At 38.7% G+C, this 16,985-nt stretch overlaps 1 long non-coding RNA gene across 1 annotated transcript in view; it reads left to right on the forward strand.

The window, feature by feature from the left end:
• LOC120406491 overlaps window positions 1-16,985 on the forward strand; it is a 36,265-nt gene that overhangs the window by 16,665 nt on the left and 2,615 nt on the right. The window contains exons 2-3 of the long non-coding RNA XR_005599316.1: window positions 425-557; window positions 2,343-2,429. This is a non-coding gene — a long non-coding RNA (uncharacterized LOC120406491). The remainder of the gene's footprint in view (window positions 1-424; window positions 558-2,342; window positions 2,430-16,985) is intronic.

A 16,985-nucleotide genomic window follows, 5' to 3' on the forward strand; every position in this document is an offset into this window, starting at 1 on the left:
TCTCAGTCATGAAATAGAGAGGGCCTTCTTGAAGAGACAGGAGAAGGGGCACATGGTGAGTGTGGGACATAGAGCAGAGTACAGGGATGAGCTGAGGCACAGAAAGGGACAGAGAAAGGCAGTGTCTTGTATCTGTTTTTCTTAGAGGCTCCAACTGAGATCAAGAGCCATTATATAGAAGTACTCGCCCTGAGGAGCTTACAGTCTAAACACAGATCACGTGGGAGAATTTTGCAGACAATGAACTGAGGCATGGAGAGCTTAAATAACTGAACCCAGATCTCTTGAGTACCAGTCAGTGCCTTAACCACCAGATCATCCTCACCCCCCCCTTTTTTTTAAGACATAAGACTTCATCCCCTTATAGTTTTCAATATGGATAAAAGCCTTCCTGTCTCGGTTGACTCCCCTTTTTCCCACCCAGGTGTGCGTAAGCTAGAAATGTCGGCTCAGAAGGCACTGACTATAGCAAACATTGGAACTGTTATCCGTTGGAGGGAAATCAAATAGTGAATGCCGAAGGAGTAAATTGAGAACCATGACCATTGCTGCATAAGGTAACAAAGGAGGTCTGAATTGCTGGACTCTCTCATACTCTAGTGTTTTTGCTTAATTATCTTCAGGGTATTGACACTTTTCATGCTAAGATAATGGAAAAAAGAATATTTCTAAATTCTTCTTGCAAGGCAAGGGGAGCTTGTCCTGAAGGCATAAATGAGTATCTTGTAACTTGCCCTGAGATTAATGCAGTTTGGCTGTGGTCCTTCTCAGCAGGAATGCCTGAACAGCAACTCCTGCATAATTTATCATTGACTTTTTGCATATTGACTTAAAGATATGGGACAATATTTTAAAGTGACAAACCATACTTTCCCTTTGTCTTCTTCCTACTTCATAAACATTCTTTTTTATTTATACATATTTTTTCAAACACAATAAATACAACCAAAACTAGATTCGTCATAGTACACAAGTAAGTAAAGAGGGGTAGGATAAAGGGAGGGCAAGTGACATGTTTATCTTCAGGGTCTCCATTAATCATAAACCTCTAAAAAGGCAGTCCATATTGCTTTGAATTTTTTGGGCATTGCCCTTGTGCAGAAGGCCTGTCATTTATCAGCTGTGAGGTCAGCCACATCACTGAGCCAGGCATCAATGTTTGGTGGGGATGGACTTTTTTTCCCATTTTTGCAGGATTACTTTTTTAGCAACCAAACCTGTGCATTAGAACCACACCACCTTCTTACCAGGCAACCTCCAGGTATCAGGAATATGTCCAAGAACAAAATAAAATGGGAGGGCTCCAACTTATCATTCAATATCAAATTGGTCCTTTGACCCACTTTGTAGCATGAATTCTTGATATAGGGCCACTCTCTAAACATATGAGCTAGTGTAGCACCAAGGGAGTTACATTTCAAACAGTGGTCAGCATTTTGAGGCCAATTACCATTAGCCTATATGGGGACCAGTATATTTGAAAGTGCCTTTTGGTGAACAAACCATATTCCCAAGTCTATAATTGCTTTTTAAACATTAGATCCAATTGTGTTCCCTTGAGTTGGAAAGAGTTGTGTATCCAATCTTTCCTAAGCAACCATCAAATTATCAATTTTTAACCGACTTTTTCTTGGTCAGAAAATGGTAAATGGATACCGCTGGCTGTGTAAATCCAAGAAGTTTCCTCCAAAACAAAGTCTGAAACTTTGGATGCATCTGGTCCAAAGACATTTGAAAATAAATGCTTGAATAGCAGAGATTTCCATGCTCTGGACCAGGGTAGGCCAAATTGTTGCTGAAGATCTACAAATGGTTTAAATTTTCATTGATTGTTGTGACAGTCATAATCCCTCCACAGCAAGGTTTTGCCACTGATAGGAGAGGATTGCTCCACAGGACCACCTCTATATGGAAGTAGAACTTGCTATCCAAGTTTGACCAGGCTTCCCTCACAGGTGGTATTGTGGGAGCTCTAGAGCCAACAAATCTATAATAATTTAATCCTACAATTCCTGAAAGGGGGACAGGGTATACCAATGCTCTGATTTGTGTGTAACATGTGAGGAATTTGACCAATCACGTAGCAAGAGCTTTAGCTAAAATCTTAACATCACAATTGATTAAAGAAATTGGTCTGTAATTACTACTTAGTCCAAGGTCTTTCCTAGGTTGAGGAATAACTGAAATTGCAGCTTCTTTTAAAGTAAGCAGAGAGTTTACTCAGTCTTGGCCTCCTTGAACATATTCAGTAATCTAGGTGTTAAAATTTCCGATAAGTTTTTGTAGAATTCAATTGGGAACCTGTTTACGCCAGGAGTTTCTGACCTTAATTTCTTTTATAGGCTGAGTCAGTTTGGTGATTTCTAGAAGGACATCTAAAATTTCTTTCTGAGAGGCAGAGTTGTGGCAGGGATGATCCATTAAAAAAGGTACCTAGGGCATCTTTACTGATTCCCTCTTCAGCAAAATATAGTTTTGAATAAAACCAATGAAATTGTTTATTAATACTTGATTGTTGCTATTTTCAATAGTAGCAATAAATAGAATATAACATAATCTTATTTGCTAGCTCTTCCCTTAACCCTATAGGCCAACAGCTTGCCAGCTCTCTCATCAACAGTTTTACTTCAGACAGAATATAGCAAACAACCTTTTGGGACAGAAGTTTGTTGATTTCATATCTTAGTGTGGTGAGGGTTCTGAGTTTCTCTGCACAGTGGCAGAAAGATATGCATCCAAGGTTTTACTTTCCTTCACAAGTGCCTGACAAGTATCAGTGTTGCTGTGTATCAAGGACTGGGTCTAGACTTTTGTTAAAGTAACCACCTATAATCAAAAATGTATGAAAAATTGGGATCTTCCTGGTTTGTCATGTACAGATTCGAAAGATGATTACAGAAATGCCAATTTCAGCTTTGAAGTCAGTAAATATTCCCTCAGTCAGATCTTGTGGTCAAAATATTAATACTTGACTTATTATGTATTAGTATAGCAATGCCTCTTGCTTTTTTGGATTAAAGCAATTATAAACTGAGAGGTCTAGCCAATCACTATACGGTTCACAAGCTTCAAGCTCTGTCAAATGTGTCTCCTGGAGCATGTCATTGTCAACATTCTCTGTTTTTAAGCATCAAGAATATATATATATATATATATATATATATATATATATATATATATATATATATATATATATATATATATATATATATAAAATAGAGTTAATAAAAGCCCTTTATATTCCAGGAGACCCATTTAATTATTGGCGCCATTGTTGTTCAAATCAGTTAGCGTTCTTTAGTGATATGAACAGCTTGAAGTAGGACAAAATAAAACCAAACCAAAACAAGTTTGTCTCCCGCCACCACTTTAGAGACCATTTGTGTACAGCAGAAACTGCAAATCAGTACTAAATAGTATTCATTTTATTCATTCACAAATCTGTAAGTGAGTCATTCATAGACATTGAACACTATTTCTCTGGTGTTCATGCTATTGGTGTTCCACTGTGGTAAGAAGTGTCTGCAACTAGGACAAAATGTCATGTTTTAGTCTGTATATGGTTCACTGACATGCTATAAATGCTCCCTCCTCTCACAAGGTCAGTCAACCTGACAGTTGACAATCTGACTGCCCTTTGTTTGTTTTACAGACCACAAGCCTGATCTGGATTTTACTTACGCTGGTTTGTATTGGGGCTATTTTCATTGACACCACAGTAATTACACCTGTGTAAAACAGGGATAAGTAATGATCAGAATCAGGGCTCCTTTTCAGTCTCCTAGTTCTGTTCAACAAAGGAAATGCCCAGAAGTGATATTTCTCTCACTGGGTACATTACTAATATCCATATTTATATGGATTTTAGTAAAGTTTATGCTTCACACTGAGGATTCCTTATGCGATGAGTTTTTGAAACTTCTAAATTCAAACACACAATCATATGGGATATAGTAAAAGCAAGTCAGATTATTTTTGACATAGGAACAATGTATTTTTGTCTGTCACTCAACTCAAAGACAGCTGAAGAGATTTTTCTCAAATGTAAGAAAGTCACCTTCAGGAAGAAAAAGAAAAATAGCTTAGGTACTGCCATAACCAGCATAAGATAAGTGTTTTCTGTTGTTGTTGTTGGGTTGTTGTGGGTTTTTTTTTGGTGGGTGGGAGCTTAGGTGTACATTGCGTGGCACTAAGGAATTTAGCATTCACTGAAATGTGTTCTCTCTTCCTCTTCAGTGTCTCGTTTTAAGGTTAAGTGAAGTGGCAATAAAGTACAAGAACGTAGCTGTACTCAAGATAATGCAGAGTTATCTAGGCTTATTGTCAAAACTAAGAAAGTACTATCCAGGAAGTGTCTTGGCTAAAGTAATCTACAAGTCTGTGTATGAGTGAACCCAGGAGTCCAAGGAATTAAAATAGCGAAGCAGGTGCATTAACTGTATGAAAGATCCTTAAAGAGCAACACATTATAAAGTGTCAGTTACAGGCAATCAGAATATGTTGCTGGAAGTTAAGGTTGCAGGGAGGTTTGGACTCACGCTGTGAAATACGTATGAAGTCATAAATAAGTCTCTCCTGCCTGTGGTTGACGTCTAATATGTCTCAGAGGTGATCAGCTGCCCTAGAGAAGTGTGACTGGGGAGCTTGCAGAGCTACGTGAGGGCTTTCTTTATCACTGGTGGAGCATATCATTAGAAGCTGTGTGTGGTACATAGTCGGTGGCATATGTCCATCCCTTCCATCAAGAGAGGCAACTAATAATTCTAACAGGGAAAAAGGGGTATTTTTTATGCAAAAACATACAAAAAATTTGGTATCTCATTTTATGTTTCTGGGACAATAAAATCCCCTGTGGATTAAGCTAGAAGAAAATGAAGCAATGCTAATATGACTGTGTCTAAGGGTATGTCTAGATCAGTATTATTTCTATATTTACGGACTGCAGAATAGTTCATATTAATTCATGCTGATAAGTAAAAATTACTCAGCATTTTTTGCTTTCTGGGTGTGGAACAAATTGTGACCATTCTGCAGTTCCTTAGTCCAATGAGAGAGAGAACCTTCTAATTTGATTTTTGTATTAATAAAAATTGGCTACCTATTATGTATTGTATGCAATCTACAAAATGACCTTCAATATGCAAGAAGCAATACTTTTTTAGCTAATGTCTTTTTTCTTTCAGAGATAACCTTTTACAATTAGATCAGTCCCAGATTAGAATAGCGACAAAACATTTTCCGATTCTAAATGCACAGAATGACTAATGTGTATCACAGCATTCATTTAATGATTTAACTTAATAAGCATATTCCCAAGGAACAGTCTGGTGGAATGACATGTTGAAGACACCAGTATAAACTTTTTAAATCTTCAGTTATTTAATTTAACAAACACATCTGATATTTGCATATACCGATTGTATTATTTATAATTAACTTCCCAAATCATGTATTTCGCAGCCTTCTAATTCCCTCTATAGCCTTCTGCCTCATTGACAAATTCAGTCACATTTGACAGTCCCAATCTGGCATTTAAATGTGACAAAAATAGACACAACAGTTATTCTTTAAACAAGTTATATCGAGTGACATACAAGAAATGTTTTACTCAGTGCCAACAGTTGCTTTTGCCTGTGGCATTCATAGATCAGACATCTGAAGTCTGAACACTCCACTTTATTACATTAATAGCACCTGCTGTCTCTTTATTATTTTTTATCTATAGAAATAGAACCGCTTAACTGACTGAGCCTCTTAAAACATACAATAGCCAGTAAACACAACAGACAATAGGCAGTTTGTTTTGATTGTTAGTCTTAATACTAAACAAACACAATCAATGCTGGTTTGAAAAATTATTTTGAATGTTAGAACACTGAGGGCATGTAAACTCCTCTTTTGTATCCTCAAGCCTCCTCAATCAAATACTTCCATCCCAGCTACTGCTCTTTCCTTCTGCTTCCTCAGAAGCTGCCCCTCCCTCTACTTAACATCACAACCACTCCCTCAGTGGGATGAGAGACTCATACCTAGTTTAGGTTTCAGCCCAGCTCACCTTGAAATCAGTAGCAGCTGGATTGTACCTTTATAGCATTCCCAGCTCTGCCTCTGTGCTCCCTCAAAGTAGATAAATTCATGGGGGATATTAGTTATTAGCCAAGATGTCCAGGGATACAGCCCTGCACCTGGAGTGACCCTAAACCTCTGTCTGCCAGGAGGGGAAATAGGGGTGGATCACTGCAACTGCCCTGTTCTATACACTCCCCCTGAAGCTCTGGTACAGGCCATTGTCCAAGACAAGATACTGGGCTAGATGGACCATTGGTCTGACCCAGTATGCCGAGTCTTAAGGTCTACCCTACCATCTCCATCATTGTTTCTCACTCACTTCATGATGTGATCTGCTTCTCTGCTGTCTGTTCCATGCCTAGAAACCGACGTAATGTCAGATTTGTGTAGGGGGAGGAGAGAAGAGGGGTTCCCTACAAGAAGGTGATGGGTGGAACCTCTTGCTCCTTAGTTTGGTTTCCATTCACCTCCCAGGGCTGGGCTCTAAATTATCCAAATAAATAAGTTAGGGTTGACAGTAATATTTCCTCTCACCAGAATGTCTTTATGGCTAAATAAATTTGAGATCAAAAGTTCCTGAAATTCTGACACTGCATTTGGAGATTTACCTTTTTATTAAAAAAAAAAAAAAAAAGGCTTACAGAAGAGCTGGTTAGATGTGGATCTTTATCTTGTGGCCTTTGACACATCCTGAAAGAGTAATATCCAAAGGGTAATACTCCTGTCACACTTTGAAATGAACTACAAATAAAATACCACCCAAAAATAACCACAAGCGAATGCACTGAATTCATAAATATAATTGCATATATATCTAATAGGGAGGACTGTATATTAGACATTTGTCAAAAGCTGCCATCTCTGAACCTCAGTTGCTTTTTGTCACAATTTTTATTCTCAAAAGAGTTGCTTATGCAGTGGTCTTTTTGGCTGTTGAGGTGGATTCGTCAACTGGAGCCTCTTTGTTGCACTTGATGTTGTGTGTTGTCAGTGGTGTGTTAATTCTGTCAGCGCACAGTCACTGTCGATAGTATTATGGGTGCCTGAGAGCTATTGTCCTTTTGATTTTATTTAGATGTGTCCTGTTCATCCAGTGGAACCAAAACTCAGAGGAGGTTATGACATCTTGTTGCAGATGGTATTTTCTTCTTAGTTTACATTACAGAGTTAGATGTCAGTTTTGTATTGTAGTATTTCTTCTGTACTAGCTGCTGTTCTGGTCTAGCTTCAGGGCTCCTTGTCTTTGGCTCAAGTAGCCTGTTGGATAATCAGCACTGGTGATCCTAATAAAGGATTGTAGGATGTTGCAATACAGTTGTAAGTATGGTTCCCTTGAATCCACATGACACTTAAAAAATGGTTGTTTTGTTGTTTGCACTGACTAAGGAAAAAAGTCTATATAAGCATACTGGCTACTGAGCAATCTTCAAAAAATGTGCCTTAGTTGGGGGAGAAAATACTTACTCAGATGTTAAGTCCTTTAGCTTCACCAATGTACCATAAATCTTGTGTGGTGATGTTGCAATCTCATGAGACTTAAATCTAATCTGTGACAGCTTCTATTCAGATATTTATTATGTGAAACACTCATCTTGGCAGAATCTTGATGGGTTCTATCATTTTTATGTATAATGTTGCTGTAAGGAACTGCATTTATTGACTGTGGGGTGAAAATGTGATATTTATGCAAACTGATTTTGTGAAGCAACATCTGCTGTTTGCTTTCCAGGGCTATATTCCCATAAACGTCTCTGCATAGCTATAAAAGGAGGTTAATTTAAGATTAAAGTCATCCCTTTCAACACAGTCTCAAGTAAATAGTTACAAAAGGGAAAGAGAATCTATGGTGTATTTTCATAAAATGAGGCTGAGCACTACAATCTGAGCTGCTGTGGATTAAGCTGTTTGGTGAATACTAAGAAAGGGTCAAGTAACTTGATCAGGTTAGCCAAATACTGACCTTAAAGTTTCCCCAAAACTCAACCCAAGCTTTAAGGTTCTGGGGAGGGGAGGAGGGTTCAGATTTTTTTAAAGCCCCCTAAAACTAGAGCAATACACTGGGGGACGGAGTGGTCCAGTGGGTAAACTGAATGTCCAGCACTGACGACAAGGATTCTAGTCTCGACTGTGCTACAGACTTATTACATGACTTTGGGCAGGTCACTCAAATGTTGTGTGCTTCTATTTCCTCACCTGTGAAATGGAAAAAAATAATCTTCTCCCCTTTTTAAAGCACTTTGAGATCTTCAGAGGACAAGTGCTTAGTATTATTAACTTTACTTGTACAATAAGCATAGCATTAATAAAGGGAATTTATATGTAATTACATTTAAAACTGTCTGGGTCTTAGGCTCACCAATCTGTTTGATCAGAAGATAAAAGTTCTTGTATCAAAACAGGCTCCACAGAACTTACAAAGAACCCTCGGGGATATGACAGGAAGCTCACACTGAGACAGATATCATCATAAAGACTTTTTATTAAAATCAATAATAGTAAGTAAATGGTAAAATACCCAGAGTTACAAAGTTACAATTGCATTACTGCTATTCAAAAGATACATATGATAATATATTATTATGTGCAACAAAGCTTTGTTTAATATACTCACATTCTTCCTTAATAACCTTGTGGTAAGAGACACAAGACCAGCTTTGCAGTTCAGGTTTCTCAATTCTTAAGTGAGGGATGCAGTACTTAGAAAAATCTAATGCTAAGAGCTATTAAAGCGAACTTAGGGTTTACTTGACTAACTTAAACTTAAATCAAAATCTAATAAACAAAGAATAAAAACGTAGGGAAACCAAGCTTAGCCTAGTTCCCTTGAAACTTAAAGTTTAAGAACAAGTACAGCCTACTAATCGTAGCAGTCATCGTAGATAGATAGACTGGAGGAAGTAAGTGAGAATGGAGATGGAGTAAAGTGAGAACGGAGTACTTTATCGAGTTGGGTCACCTCTTTTATAGCGCAAATTCCGGAAATCCTTCCTCTTATGTCCAAATTTCATTCCTCACCCACAGAAGTGTTAGGATACACTTACCCCATAGGCTAGTATGTATGTGTGTATTGATGACAGTTATGTACGCACATCAGTCTCTTGTGGTGTAATTGTTAACTTTGTGGGTACAACATTGAAACCCCCCCATGCCATTCTCCATTGTCCATTGTCTATTGGTCTAAATAAAAGGTCATAAACATAGGCATAGGTACTTTATCTATTTGGGTATAGGATAAACAAGATAAAGGTCAACTTTGTTTTCTGAGTAAAAGGTCTTAATATAGATATGCTAACTTTGATTTAGCTTACTAAAGAGGCCATATCCTGTAGGTCTCACATTACAGCCAAACTTATTTTTAATATACATTTATAAACCTATTTTAATAAACCAAATACTTAAACTATAAGAAAAGATATCTATACACACACACACACACACACACACACACACACACACAAGCAAGCAGGTTAGTCCTATAGGCCACGAGATAATATTCATCTATTACTAATACAATTATTTGTATTATAATAGTACTCTCAATATTTAGATGCTGGCCACTCATCAAAGACAGTTCCTGCCCTGAACAGCTTATGATCTGAGAACACAAGGAAGAAATGAAGGATTAGAGAGGACCAAAACCTACACTTCTGGATCCACCCCTTTCCAATAAAAGATATCTAGGTCAGATTCTCAGCTGGTGTAAGTTACTGTAGCTCCCTTGATTTCAATGATGCTATGTTAATTACACTAAAGCTGAAATTCTGAATCCTAGGGGGGGAAAAGTGGGGTGTCTAGGATTACTGGGTGATGGTGTTACTGGGTGATGGTGTTACACTGGGAGACAGCAGCCCAGGATAGGGTGAATACTTGTCAGAGAGGGAACGTTGGCTTTTGAGGAAAATCGTACCTATGTACTCTAAGTATGGCCTGTAGCCCACTGTAAAAGCAGTAGGTCTGTGACTTGGCACCAGATTGACTCAGCCTCCCTGGTGTTTGCCTGACACAGTTCCTTCACTTTCACATGGTGCTGCTGCTACTGACCCCCCATCATACCCCTTTGCCTGCATTCCCCATGAAATCTGTTTGTAGATGGCCACATATCTATGACTGCTTTGTAGCTGTGCTTGCAGTCTCTTCTTCCAGAAAGCGCAGCAGATCCAATAAGACTGTTTACTTTGGGAAACAGCATGTCTAGCCAGCATGGTCAGTTGGGCAGGTGCCCACAACAATGGAGAGCTGTTAAGTGTGTTCACCAAGGAAGGCAATCAGGAATAGGTATTTTTAAAATACCTGAGGGTTTTAAAGAGTTGTGTGGCTTGAACAGGGGAGTTCACAACTGTAACCGGAGCAGTCACTGTTGGGCAGTGTGAGACAGATGCTGCAGGACTTGCACTGCAATGCATGGCTCAATGCCATTAGGGGAAGATGCATTGCTGTAAAAGGGTGTTTTCATCAATGGGAGACATTTGAACATGGACACATGCACAATTAGGCTGACACAAGGTTAGTTAGGTCAACTTAACTCTGCAACGTAGCCCTTAATGAGATTAAAAGACACAGACCACAAAGATGCAGTTGAAGCCCACACAAGCACAGAACAATAGAATAGTATTTTGTTACCCTGACCATTTTCACACTTCATCAGGCCATGAAGAGATGCTTACCAGCTTACATAACCCATTAAAGTCAACAGGAGTCTTGCCATTGACTCCAAAGGTCATGTGATCAGACCAAATATTAAAAAAAAAGTACAAGAGTAAATTGGGATGATGTATTACTGCCAGGTTCATAACTTCTTTACCCTCATTTTGACCAGTTTTGTGGCTTCTGAACATTAGCACAGATCACTGGATCACTGGTGTGGTGAGCTTCCGTACCCTAGTCTGTCTATTATCCCATACATTTTGCATGTGTAAATAACTAGCATCCTGAAAAAGTAGCACCTCATGTAAGTCAGCTATATGAGAGTAACACTGTAGCTATGTTAAAATAGTCTTAACATGTGATTATGTTCCTGTGATTTAGGTTTATATGCTATATCTTTCTAGCAGCTATGAACCAACTATATTATTTAATGCCCTGTACTTTTACTATTTAAAAAAAAATTCAAAATGCTAGAAACCCCTGATTTGCAAGTTGGAGGCTGGCAATTTGTTCTGCCTAACCACTCTGCAGAAATTCAGCGTGTGGGAAATCCCTGGAGCACTTCACCTCCACCACTCTTTGACAGTCTTTCACTGAGCTCCTACTGATTAATTGTTAGACTGAATATGCTTAAATTAGTCATTAATTTTGTCTAAAAGGGAATAATTCTGGAACACTTTCTATAGCACAATATTGCTTGCATTATTAATTACTTTCTCTAGTGGCTGTTCCCTCCCCACCACCCCCATCCCTGACATACTCAAAGATCACTTTTTCTTTCTACAGTCCAGAGACTTAATGAAGAAGTCAGAAATTCTTAGATACCCCATGGTAGAAACTACCCTATGTGTGAATAAATAAATAAAAACAAACAAAAAAACCTCAACAAATCAGTGAAGATGAACTGCATTACATGTTGAGCGTTCTGATACTTCAGAAAGTGTTGGGGGGGAAGATTTTTTTTTTTTCAACTTCATGGGCAGTACTTTATCCATTATTTAACCAGTGGTTTTCCCTGTTAGAAACAGATGGGGTTTGGGTGGCTTATTGTGCATATTTGTACGCTATTACAGATGGTAGAATTAGCTTGAAAGATGGAGAAGTGAGAAAGGAAGGGTGACTTAGTTACCAATCTAATCCTTCATGCTATGTAACCTATAAGTGAGTTCACACTTTTGGCACAGTGAACGTTCATTTTCATACATAATTTGAAGTACAGTGCAAACAAAGGCCTGAGGATATAGCCTGGGTCTACATGCAAAATTACACCAGTTTAAGATGTGATTTTTAAACTGATGTATGATTTGTAAACTCATGTAATTAAATTGGTACAATTGTATGTGTGATCACTCAAATTAACTGATAGCTGTATTATTTGAATTTATAGGGCCAAACTAAACCAAAATAACCAGTTTTAAACTGATATCAGAGTGTCTCTATGGGATTTGAACTGGTTTTAAACAAGTCAATTTAGTTAAACTGGTGCAAGTTTGTTTGCAGACAAGCCTTCTGTTGCTCTTCACCCACTGAAATTCACTGAGAGTTAGGTGCCTCTAAAAATCTCCCTCTTAGGCCTGCTGCATATTTTTAAGTGATTTGATTCATTTTTGTTTTAAACATGGGAGTGTCCCCATCTCTCTATCCAGTGAAGTGCTTAAGCTTGTGCTTAAGGCCCACTGAAGTCAGAGGGACTTGAGCATGAATTTTAGTGTTTTGCTGAATTTGGGACTCATACCAGTGTAAAATGCTACGACGTTAAAATGCTAATGTTTTATACTCACTTTCAGGGGCGGCTCCAGGCCCCAGCATGCCAAGCATGTGCTTGGGGCGGCATGCCGCGGGGGGCTCTCTGCCAGTTGCTGGGAGTGCGGCAGGCAGGCTGCCTTCGGCGGCTTGCCTGCGGAGGGTCTGCTGGTCCCACGGCTCCGGCGGACCTCCCGCAGGCATGCCTGCGGAGAGTCCACTGGTCCCGCGGCTTCGGTGGAGGTCCACCAGCAACCGGCAGAGTGCCCCCTGTGGCATGCCGCCATGCTTGGGGCGGCGAAATGTCTAGAGCCGCCCCTGCTCACTTTGAGTTAGTATTGATCATTAGACAAGGTACAGGACAATGCAGAATCCCACCTAAAACGTTCTGATAATTCGTTGAAGTGCTCACTAGCAATTAGTGGCTTTACTTGGTTGGTTAATTTACTCATTTGGATAATCAGATTCTAAACTCAGTGATACCATTCTCAACCCAGAGTACTACCACTGATTTCCATGGAGTTACTGTGGATTGACACCAGTATAAATGAAATCAGAATCTCTTCCCCCAGAGTCATTAAATGTGCCTATTTGAAGTGAAACCTTAGCAACAGTTAAGATAAAATTAGATGGAGAAAATAGCAAAGTTTGTCAAGATCCAGTGAGCCTTTCCTTATTACAACCTCTGTCTTCAGGGAATCTACAGTAACTTTTAAAAGTGCATGCTCTGAGCTGAAACTTGGCAACACAGGTTCTTGGCCCACAAGCAGCTAATATATGTGCACTCATTGTGAGGAGAGTAAACCAGATTGTATTGGATTAATGTGTGTTTTGTTCTTTTTCTATCCAGAAGTGTGTGTGGGGGGGTTGGGGGGAGAGATTCTGAGGGGAAACTAGGCTGGATTGTAGTTTATAAACTGAAATTTTATATTTTCACATCTCACACTATGGTTTTGTAGGTAGCTAACATGCACTTTTTTTTTAAATCATCTAATTCAAAGGCTTTTAACTCCATTTGAATCAATGGAGATGCCATTTCTGTTCAGTTCATGAGGACTTCTGTTGTGATAAAAAAGAATAAATTTAATTTTAGGGGAGGACTCATCTCCCATCAGGCTTTGTGATTATTTTGTATGACTGTTATGTCTTTTGATGTCAGTCACAATTGAAAAGCATTAGTATATCTGATTCTCTTGAGATAGACTGTGGGTTGCCCGGCTTTGACTGAAAGCATATTTTGGACTTCAGAATTCTCATTTCTGATAAATGAATAGAAAATAATTAATCTTGGGATTTTTTTTTTATTCTAGAGTGAGTGCTGGCAATGAGAAATACCTCCCATTTTTATACTTGCAAATAAAGCACAATAGATTGGAAAATTATCCAGGAACAATGAACATAAAACCTCATAATGACAATTTTACAGAATCACTTTTTGGAGTGGAATCACACCTTAACTGACTGAAATGTTTTAATCAGGGAGCAGAAACAATATCATATGATTCATATAATTGCTTAGCTATTCATGTTGATATGATCTGTTATAGAGCAGCCACTATCCTGAAAGCTGTTCATTTTGACTATTTGGTGAATACTATGAATATTTTATCTTGAAATTGGGATGAGTTCACAAATGATTCACTGACAGAAAACAGCTACATTCTACATTCTTCAGATTATTCAGAATGAGTAATTTATCCATCTCTATTTTTAAGTAGAGCTTTTATTTGAATAATTTTAAACAATAGCTAATTAGCAGGTAGCTGTTCACAAGGCAGATGTTTTTTTACAAGGCCTGCTGTGGCATGTGCACATCTACATCTCTGTATAATCATATACAGTAGTATTTTTCAAACTACAGACTTAATGGCCTGGAGTGATTTAGGATAAATATTTAAGCTGAATTCAGAACATGTCATTCAGTAGTTAAAACTGAACAGCTCAGCTTTCAGAATTTCCATAATACATAGTCTCTCTTTGGGGGGGCATTTCGTGGTGGGAGGCTCATAACTTGGGCAATTAGATGACTTCTGGAGCATCCCTGAAGATCTTCTCTTCATTTTTCCACTGGTGACAGATCATGGTTTACAATCTCTGGTCACACAGATGAGATGACTGAATTCTCTTTAGTTTGTCCTATTCCGTTGTACCCTGCAGGAAAAGGGCTTCATTATTTAACTAACATGTCAGTGATGGCAAATGGTTTATTCACAGCTAGTTATATTCACTTCAGCTGAATTCACTGCTCTAAGTACTTTACCGCTGTTTGGAAAAGAATAAAAGAGAAAATACTTTATCTTGAAACTTGTTGCATTCACTTTTCCCCATATCTTTCCTAAATCTGGTCCAACAACATGCCTGGTCCAACATCAAGGAACTTCCCATTTGTGTTTGAGAAAATGCAGGACTTAAGGAGCATAGTTTCATAAAGTGCAGGTAATCTTGTGGTTGTGGGGGCAATGACAAACAAATATATTGGAGAATGCAAGAACCTAATTGCCTTTGCAATTACCTAACTTACATGTGCAAGTATGGATGCATGCACCTTCACATTTTTTCCCCCTGTGGGTGCATGGGTTCAAAGATGGCTTTCATAAGCAGAAATCAATCTCAGGTTTTCACTGTAAATAGATCTAGGGTCTACAAAAGCACATACTATTTATTTAAATTCATAGCAAGATGCCAGATAAGAGGGGCTGAGTAGAGCTGGGCAGGACACTTTTACTGTCAAAATATTTTCAAGAGTTCATTCCCCCTTTCCATCCTTTTTCTCCAGGGGTGGTTGTGTTGCCATCTTTGGTAGGACCCCAAGTTCACTCTCTACTCTGGATTCTAGCCCAGTGATCTAGTAGTAATTAGCAGCTAAGGTCTGGTTCAGAACTGCTGCTTCCTTCCTGGGTTACTTCCATGCTTGGCCTGTCTCTGGGCCTCTCACACAGCTAGGGTGACCAGATAGCAAGTGTGAAAAATCGGGACAGGAGGTGGGGGGTAATAGGAGCCTCTATAAGAAAAAGCCCCAAATATCGAGACTGTCCCTATAAAATCGGGACATCTGGTCACCCTACACACAGCCCCTTCTCAGGCTCATTCCCCCTTAGGTCCCATAAAGGAAAATAGATTTGTTATGGGAAACAAAGCAAATGTAAAGGTTGCATGCCAGACCTACTTGCCCCAGGGGGCTCTGGCATCTAGCAGACTCTAGGTTTCCACTGCCCCAGCCCAGCTTCTTGCACACAGGCAGAAGGTAGGCCTTAGCCCCAGCCCCGACTTCCTTCAAGGGGCTAGCATGAGAGGTCCACACCTTATCCCAAGCAGACACTACTGAATTGGGCTTTTCTTTTAACTTGCTCCATGTGTGTCACCACTCACAGGTACAACAGGGCAGGACTGATTGATCCCACAGTCTGGCATTAACCCCTTCCCAGCCACTGTAAGGCCTATATATCCCATCACAGGACAAAGTAAAAATCACAAATATGTAAACAAACAATTTTTTTCAGTTTGGGTGAGTTGAAACATTTTATTTCAATCATTTTGACCTTTTTAAAAAAAATAACAACCCCCCCCAAAACCTTTAGTATAATTAGCTTAAAGTTTGAAGGAAGAAGTAGTTTTGAATTGGAAAACTGGAATTTTTCGTTTAGAAAACTTCAAAACAAAATATTTTGAGAATTTCAAATCTTTTAAAACATTTTGAGTGAGGAGATTCGTCACAACTGAACCTGTGGCATGAATAGTTTCTGTTTCAATGAATTGTCATTTTTTCAACGGGGAAAAATGTTTTGTTGAAAATCTACTGAACAGCTATAAGGCTGAGGAACATTCTAGACCTGTGAAGAAGAGAGTCAGAAAAGTTTTAGAAGTAGTACTGTTTTGCTTATTCTAATAAAGGTTCAGTAGTTCTTCTGTGCTAGAAGAAAGAGTTTGTGACATTCCTTACCATTGTCACAGGACAACTGAGGTAAAATTAGGAGTATGCTCACCTGTTTTTTTTTCTTTTTCAGGAAAATATTGCTCTTTTTCTTGTCTCATACTCTCCTTGTGATAGGAAATATGGCATTAGCTCTGAAAGATGTTTAACTTGCCACCCAACACACATGAGTAGCAATGCACAGTACATGGTATACCACAGATATCAAACCATTTTTTCGTCTCGTGTCTGTGTGGCCAAGCAGGAAAATGGCAAAATCTTGTCAGCAAAAATAATTCTACATGAGATTATTTTTTGAGCAGCTTTCTTTGCAGCATAATTGTAGATGGTGAGGGTTTGATAGCTTGTTGAAGTGCTGGACAATTTATATCTAAAGCTAAATTACAGTCCAGGGATTAAAATCTGTTTTGAATGATATCCTATGCAACCTTCTGACATCAGTGTTGTTTCTTTGGATTTACCCCATTTGAAAATCAGAATCTGACCCCCTGATTCCAATGCCCTGTGTACTGTAACATTAGCATGCTGTACTGCACTATATGGAATACTGACTGCTTTTATAGCCATTACAATTTATAGCTCTCTACCAATTCCACAT

Source organism: Mauremys reevesii, linkage group 5 (assembly GCF_016161935.1).
Source record: "Mauremys reevesii isolate NIE-2019 linkage group 5, ASM1616193v1, whole genome shotgun sequence".
NCBI classification, from domain to species: domain Eukaryota; kingdom Metazoa; phylum Chordata; order Testudines; family Geoemydidae; genus Mauremys; species Mauremys reevesii.